Consider the following 9,005-nt stretch of genomic DNA (forward strand, 5'->3'; position numbering starts at 1 on the left):
CATGTGTGAGGCACTGGGTTTGATCCCCGGTACCACATGAAAATAAACAAATGAAATAAAGGTATTGTGTTTATCTACAACAAAAAAAATTTTAAAAAACAATGTTCTTGGATATTGTAAATGTGCAGGCACAAAATTACTGTGCTTCATCTTCTATGACTTTTTAGAGTACATATTATTTCAATAATAAACTTATATTCCCTATTTGTTTTGTCACAACACTTTAATAAAAATATAATGTTGAGATTAGAACATTGTTTCTTTCATAGCCATATACTTGTTTTGACAATTAGGATATTTTATTTCCTAGAAGATTTAAAATTAAAATTCTTTTATCTTTTTAAGCAAAACATATGCATACATGCATTTCATGCATACTTTTTAAACAAAAACTAATTTTATTTTACAGTTTTCCTACATAAGGGGAAATGAAATTATGGTAGTTTAACAGACTATTCTTATCCATCATAAACATACTGGTAGACATAAACATGTTTATATGCAACAAAATGAAACTGAATCCCCTCCTCTCACCATGCACAAAAGTTAACTCAAAGTGGATCAAGGACCTAGATATCAAATCAGAGACTCTGCGTCTGATAGAAGAAAAAGTTGGCTCCGATCTACATATTGTGGGGTCGGGCTCCAAATTCCTCAATAGGACACCCATAGCACAAAAGTTAATAACAAGAATCAACAAATGGGACTTACTTAAACTGAAAAGTTTTTTCTCAGCAAGAGAAACAAAAAGAGAGGTAAATAGGGAGCCTACATCATGGGAACAAATTTTTACTCCTCACACTTCACATAGAGCCCTAATATCCAGAGTATACAAAAAACTCAAAAAATTAAACAATAAGAAAACAAATAACCCAATCAACAAATGGGCCAAAGACCTGAACAGACACTTCTCAGAGGAGGACATACAGTCAATCAACAAGTACATGAAAAAATGCTCACCATCACTAGCAGTCAGAGAAATGCAAATCAAAACCACCCTAAGATACCATCTCACTCCAGTAAGATTGGCAGCCATTATGAAGTCAAACAACAACAAGTGCTGGAGAGGATGTGGGGAAAAGGGTACTCTTGTACATTGCTGGTGGGACTGCAAACTGGTGCGGCCAATTTGGAAAGCAGTATGGAGATTCCTTGGAAAGCTGGGAATGGAACCACCATTTGACCCAGCTATTGCCCTTCTCGGACTATTCCCTAAAGACCTTAAAAGAGCGTACTACAGGGATACTGCTACATCAATGTTCATAGCAGCACAATTCACAATTGCTAGACTGCGGAACCAACCCAGATGCCCTTCAATAGATGAATGGATAAAAAAAAATGTGGCATTTATACACAATGGAGTATTATACAGCACTAAAAAATGACAAAATCATGGAATTTGCAGGGAAATGGATGAAACTAGAGCAGATTATGCTTAGTGAAGCTAGCCAATCCCTAAAAAACAAATACCAAATGTCTTCTTTGATATAATGAGAGCAACTAAGAACAAAGCAGGGAGGAAGAGCAGGAAGAAAAGATTAACATTAAACAGATACATGAGGTGGGAGGGAAAGGGAGAGAAAAGGGAAATTGCATGGTAATGGAGGGAGACCTGCATGGTTATACAAAATTACATATAAGAGGTTGTGAGGGGAATGGGAAAATAAACAAGGAGAGAAATGAATTACAGTAGATGGGGTAGAGAGAGAAGATGGGAGGGGAGGGGAGGGGAGATAGTAGAGGATAGGAAAGGTAGCAGAATACAACAGTTACTAATAGGGCATTATGTAAAAATGTGGATGTGTAACCGACGTGATTCTGCAATCTGTATTTGGGGTAAAATTGGGAGTTCAAAACCCACTTGAATCAAATGTATGAAATATGATATGTCAAGAGCTTCGTAATGTTTTGAACAACCAATAAAAAAAAGAAGAGAAAAAAAAATGAAATGCATCCTTAAAAAAGAAAAAGAGAAGCCTGTATGTAAATGAAGTTGTGGCTTTAATTCGTCAGAATTTATTCTAACTTGCAACAAACCACAGAAAATCTTTTCAAGTCTAGTTAGTGTAATTTAAATGGACATTCCAGAGTCCATTCCTCAATTCCATCACAAGAACTAAACTTTCTACTTTCAAAGGAATGAGGATCAGGAAGAAAGTTGTCACATCAGCTAATTTTCAATAAATATCAAGTCTCTTGGGGTCTAGGAACAAATACTGCCATTAGTTAGTGTTGAAGTACAAGAATTTCTTTCTCTCCTCTCTCACTTCCCACTTTGCCCTGGCAATTGCCTGGGCCAAGGCAGTCCATCTCTCTGTAAAGGACAGTTGGCTTTGCATCTTAATTTCCTTTCTAAACCACAGAGTGGTCATTTCTGTGAACTTCAGCCAAGATGGCGTGTTTGAAGAAGGAAGTAGAGAAATCTGAGCCTTCCCTGGTGCTGTTGGTGTTGTCACTGTGCTGGCAGCAGAGGATCTGTCTGAAGGTGGTACTCATCTCCTTGTCTTGGTAGGAGCACATGGTGGGGTTCATGTTAAATTCAGCAAGGAGGAGGAAAAGGCCAGAACATCACACTATGGACAACACACATATAGTAGTAACCAGACCAATGCAGGAGTCCAGCAGGTGATAAAAGCACCAAGCTTAATGACCACAGTTTCAATAGATTCATCATAGTGTCCTGATTCTGCCAGGGTCTAGAACTGTGCTGATACATTCTCATAGTCTTCTGGGGAACATACCCAAAGATGTAAGCAAAGATAACCACCATTACCACAAAGATCACCAAAATGAAAATGGCCCAGAAGACTAAGTAAGAGTCATTGTAGAGGGGTGCCATGTTGGAACAATTTTTGATATCACAGATGCACACTGGGTATAGCACCCATAACAATGTCCATAGACCAGATGACTACAATGACACCGTAACCTGCCAGTTGCTCATCTGTAGATGGAGCTGCATGCAGAAAACTGTAATGTGTTCATTGACTGAAATAGCCAGTAAGTTGGCCACAGATGCTATCAGGATGGTGTCAATGAGGCTTTGATGGAGGATCCATGTGGTAATGGTATTAAGACCTGTGTTGAACATTACATGGAAGTAGACCAACCAAGCAAAGAAATCTGCAGCAGCCAAATTAACCAAGCAAAGAAATCTGCAGCAGCCAAATTAACCATTAAATTAACCATTAAAGTAATAAATAGGAAATGGAAGCAGCAATTTATGTAGATTACCACCATGATGAGTAGGTTGGCCAACATGATGAAGACACAAACCAGCTTTCTGACTGTGTTCTATTCTGTGGCAACATACTATCCACTCTGGTTATAGAAGAAGGTGATAGACTCATTGTAGAAACGCCATGGTTGATTCATGGCTATAAACAGGGAGTAGAAGTAGATGCAGCAGCCATGATAGCTCTGTAGTTGTGGGAAGTGATCATGCTTCAGAACTATAGTGCCACACACAGGAGCCAATTCTGTAGGTCCATTATTCATCAGATCAGAGTCATACTAGGAGAAACTGTGGACCCCCTACTTGATGGAATTTCAAACAAACTTCAGGTCAAATGGAAACTCCATGTCAGAGAGGGGCCTTACATGTCTCATTTTCTACTGTCCTCCAGTATATGGTGGAAGCTCAACAATTAATTGTGTGGCTCGCCTAAGTCCTTGTCTTCTGCTTTTGACCATTTATTTTTCTTGGTTTTGGGAAGTAAACCCAAGGCTTTGTTCATGGTAGGCAAGTGCTCTACTATTGAGCCATGTTTCCAGCCCCATTTAACCACTTTTTCTATACACCTGGGAATTGAACCCAGGATCCCTCACATACTAGAAAATTCATCTACCAATGAACTATAGCCTAAATCCCCATTTTAAATATTTTTTAAGTGTATAGGTCAGTGGCAGTAAGTATGTTCACATTGTTGTTCAACCATCACCATCACATGTCTCCAAAAATTTTTCATCATTCCAAACTGAAACCTGTACCCATTAAACAATAAGTCTCCAATTCCTATCCTCCCAACCTCTGGTAACTACTCTTCTACTTTCTATTTCTATGACTTTAATGACTAGGTATTTCATATAAGAAGAATCATGATATTTGTCCTTTTGTGTCTGGCTTATTTCACTTAAAATAATGTCTTCAAGGTTCATTATTCATTTTTTTAGTTGTAAATGGACACAATACCTTTATTTTATTTGTTTTTTATTTTTATGTGGTGCCAGGGATCGAACCCAGTGCCTCACGCATGTTAGGCAAGCACTCTACCATTGAGCCACAACCCCAGCCCCTCATTGTTCATTTTTAATATGCAAAATAAAATAAAATAAAAATAAGACATCTATACTGACAGGGAAATCTGTCCAAGACATATTAAGCAAAGAAAAAAAGCAAATTCATATGTATATTATGCTATAATTTATATATAAAACAATGAGTGACTTGGAAAGTATAGGGTAAGAGGGAGATTTATTTTTTATTGTGTATATTTTTGTATGATTTAAATCTTGGTCAACCTATATATGTATGTACATATGTATGTATTTTCCATTTAATAGTTTTTCAGTGCCCATATTCTTTGTCCTTGTATTTTGACTCCTAGGTATTTATAGTCAGGAAATAACTGGACAAACACTTAAAGATATACAAGGCTATTTCCTGAAGCATTATTCATAATGGTAAAAACTTGGAATCTGCATAATGTTCAGCAATAGTACACTGACAAAATAAATTATGATATGCCCATTAAGTGGAATTGGCCCCATATATGGCAGGCCTTGTATATGAAGTATAAATTTATGCATTTATTAAAATGGAAAGATGTTACAAAGTATTATAAACTGAAAAAAGAAAATTACAAAACAGTATGTCTAGGATGATCCCATGCTCATATATATGCATCCCTATATAAAGATGTAAATCTATAAGGACACACACACCAAAATATTAACAGTGATTATCATTTGGTGGTAAAAGTTTGAGTGGTTTAAATTATTTTTCTGTTAATATGTCTTTATTTTCCAATTTTTCTTAGATAGTCTATGCTATTTGTGTGTGTGTGTGTGTGTGTGTGTGTGTGTGAGTCTCTAAGACAATTATTATTTTTGGTACTGGGATGAACTCTGGGCACTCGACCACTGAGCCACATCCCCAGCCTTATTTTGTATTGTTTAATTAGAGACAGGATCTCACTGAGTTGCTTAGCACCTCACTGTTGCTAAGGTTGGCTTTGAACTCGCGATTCTCCTGTCTCAGCCTCCACAACCACTGGGATTACAGGCATGAGCCACCACGCCTGGCTCTAAGACAATTATAATGACAAAATTTTTTTATATCCTTAAGCACTGGAAATGCACTAAAATGTTAATGATAAGTTGTCTTTGTGAGGTGGCACTAGGGATCGATTTTCTTTATTTTACTTTTGTGTCTTCCAGATTTTCTATAATGAATATATATTATTTTATGATAGTTTTAAAAAGTTGTAGAATGGCAGAGACCAGCTTTCACTTTTTAATTTATTCATTTCTGTAACGTTTGAATGTGTAGGAGCAAGCATGTATTATTTTGCAATGAAAACTAACATCAAAATGTATTTCAGGGGCTGGGGCTGTAGCTCAGTGGTAGAGTGCATGCTTAGCATGTGTGAGGCACTGGGTTCAATCCTCAGCACAACATAAAAATAAACAAATAAAGCTATTGTGTCCATCTACAACTAAAAAAATATTTTAAATTATTTCAGAATTTTTTTTTTCAAATTAAAGCTAAATCATCCACACAAAAACCTTTGCATAACCCGGGAATAATAGCACACACATAATCTCAGCAACTCTGGAAGCTGAGGCAGGAAGATTATAAGTTTAAGGCCAGCCTCAGCAACTTAGTAAGACCCTATCCCAAAAGAAAAAATAAAATAAAAAGGGCTGGGGGTGTGGCTCAGTGATAGAGCTACCCTGGGTTCAATTCCCAGTGCCACAAACAAATAAACAAACAAACAGAAATTTAAAAATCACATGAATATTTATAGCAGCTTTATTCATAATTTTAAAAATTTGAAAGAAACCATGACATCTTTCAATAGGTCAATGGATAAATTGTGGTACATTCAGACATTGTAATATTATTCAGTGATAAAAAGAATAAGCTATCAAGCTGCAAAGAGTTGTGGAGAAACTTTAAATGTATATTGCTAAGTGAAAGAAGCCAATTCAAAAATGGGTACATACTGTATGAGTCTAAATACATAACATTCTGGAAAAGGCAAAATAATAGTGACAGTAATAGTATTAGTGGGTGCCCAGGGTAAGGGATGGGGAGGGAGGGATGAAGAGGTAGATCACAGGGATTTTGAGGTTTTGGAAACTAGCATGTATGATACTGAGATGGTGGATCATGTCATTATATACTTGTAAAAACCTATAGATAAAGATGGTCATTGTGGTACATACCTGTAATCCAATTACTTGGGAGGCTGAGGTAGGAGGATCACAAATTCAAGGCCAACCTGGGCAACGTGATGAGACACTATCTCAAGATAAAATAAGAGGTCTGGGGTTGTAGTTCAGTGGTGGAGCACTTGTGAGGTACTGGGTTCAAACATCAGCACCACATAAAAATAAATAAATGAAATAAAGGTATTGTGTCCATCTACAACTAGAAATATTTAAAATAAGGGTTGGGGCTGTAGCTCAGTGGTATAACACCTTCAAAGCAGATGCAAGGTCCTGTGTTCAATCCCTAGTATAGCAAAAACAACCCCCTCCAAAAAAAAAAAAAAAAAAAAAAAAAAAACCTAACCAACCAAACAAAAATCCTCCATGAAACCAAAACAACAGTAAAACAAAACCCTCAAACAAGCAAAACAAAACAAAAACCACACAACAGAGAGTGTACCCATGTAAACTAAACTATCGACTTTAGTCAATAATAACAACATGGTATTCAATATTGGCTCATCAACTGTAACAAATGTACCACACAAATGCAAGATTTTGATAATAGGGAAATTTTTTTGTGAGAGGGGGATGGGCAAAGAGAGGGTCAATAGGAACTTTCCATACTTACTGCTCCATTTTATAAAAATATTTATTTTTTTAGTTTTAGGTGGACACAATATCTTTATTTTACATTTATGTGGTGCTGAGGATTGAACCCAGTGCCTCATGCATGCTAGGCGAGTGCTCTGCAACTGAGCCCCAGCCCCAGCCCCATTACTGCTCCATTTTTCCATGAACCTAAAAACTGCCCTAAAAAATTGAATCTATTATTTTTTTTAAAGTTAAGTAATCATAAATGAAGAAAATCATGGATATATTCCCAAATGGCAGAGCAGACCTTCCGTTCTAGCTTTGTGGAGCTCTAGGTGTAAATCCTATGTCCAGGGCCCTCTCCAGGCATTTCTCATCAGGCACAGGATGCAGTGTCCTGTTCAATTCAGTAGGCTGCCTCGCTTCAATTTCAGCAGGTTTTCTACCCAAGAAAGGATTGAAATACATCAGAATTAGAAAAAGAGTTAACCAAGCACCTCTTAACATTAAGCAAGCACAAATATATGAAATAAATAATTGTGACATTAACCTTTTCTATAAACAGACTATTGTGTGTCTATAACTGGATGGGAATGTGAACAGGAAATGGAGGAAGGTGGTTAGAGGTTAGGGAGAGATTGATGCAAAAGGGGGAATTTGGGAGGTAAAAATGAGGAATGAATGTGGGCCGGGTTTGTGGCTCAGTGGTAGAGCGCTTGCCTAGCATGCGTGAGACACTGGGTTGGATCCCGGGAACCACATAAAAATAAACAAATAAAATAAAGGTATTGTGTCTATCTACAAGTACAAAAATATTTTTAAAAATGAGGAATGAATGTATTTCACAATATTAGAGAAATCATATAATGCATGTTTCCCTCCAAAATTTGTAAGCTGATGCCCTAACCCACAATATCTTAGGATGTGATTATATTATCTCCATAGACATAGGGCCTTTAAAGGGGTGATCACCTTAATCTAAGGTGTAAGGGTGAACCCTAATCCAATATGATTGTATCATTATGAGAAGAGGGAATTTGGATCCTTGAAGAGGCACCAGGGATATGTGTGTACAGAGAGGAAAGAACATATGAAGACACAGAAAGGAAACAGTTGTCAGCAAACCAAGGAGAGAGAGGAAAGACGGGGGGCAGGTGGGGGACTCAGGAAAAAAAAAATCTAGCAGTACCTTGATCTTGAAATTCTGGTCTCCAGAACTGTGAAGAGATAAATTTCTGTGCCTAACCCACCCAATCCATGGTATTTTGTCATGGCAGGCCACACAAACTAATTCAATTCAAAAAGCATTTAGCACGATGACAAGTACTCAATAATTGTCTTCAATTCTATTAGGGCTGTTGATAAAGAAAACTATCTTTGTCAGCCTGACTCTGGGTATAAAATACAAGTCTTGTTAAAATTTCAGTGGTAAGGTGTTTTCCCGGTATGTATGAAGCCTTGGATTCAATACCCCACACTGCACAAGAAAAGTTCTTTTGAAATTTAAGCATGCTTTCAGTTATTGAACAGAAGTCATGATTTTTTTTTTTTTTTGGTACTGGGATTGAACCCAGGAGCTCTCAACCACTGATCCACATCCCCAGCCCTTTTTTATATTTTATTTAGAGTTGCTTAGCACTTCTCTTTTTTTTTTTTTTTTTTGAGGCTGGCTTTTTTTTTTCTGGGTACCAGGGATTGAACCCAGGAGCACTCAACCACTGAACCACATCACCAGCCCCATTTTTGTATTTTATTTAGAGACAAGGTCTCACTGAGTTGTTTAATGCCTCACTTTTTGCTGAGGCTGGCTTTGAACTCAAGATCCTCCTATCTCAGCTGCTGGGATTACAGGCATAAGCCACGACCCCCAGCCAAAAGGCACGATTTTAAACTCTTAATTATTGACAAAGCACTGACCTGGCATAGTGAACTAGCAGATATATAGTTCAGGAAACTGATTTTCTTTCCCTTGTACT

At 37.2% G+C, this 9,005-nt stretch overlaps 1 pseudogene; it reads right to left on the bottom strand.

The window, feature by feature from the left end:
• Positions 1-2,352: 2,352 nt before the first annotated feature.
• LOC124077462 (lysophosphatidic acid receptor 1-like) lies at positions 2,353-3,413 on the bottom strand (annotated as a pseudogene).
• Between the last annotated feature and the right edge of the window lie 5,592 nt (positions 3,414-9,005).

The sequence above is a fragment of the Marmota monax genome, unplaced genomic scaffold (genome assembly GCF_021218885.2).
Source record: "Marmota monax isolate L192 unplaced genomic scaffold, Marmota_monax_Labrador192_F-V1.1 WCK01_AAM20220418_F8-fsc00258, whole genome shotgun sequence".
Taxonomy (NCBI): Eukaryota; Metazoa; Chordata; class Mammalia; order Rodentia; family Sciuridae; genus Marmota; species Marmota monax.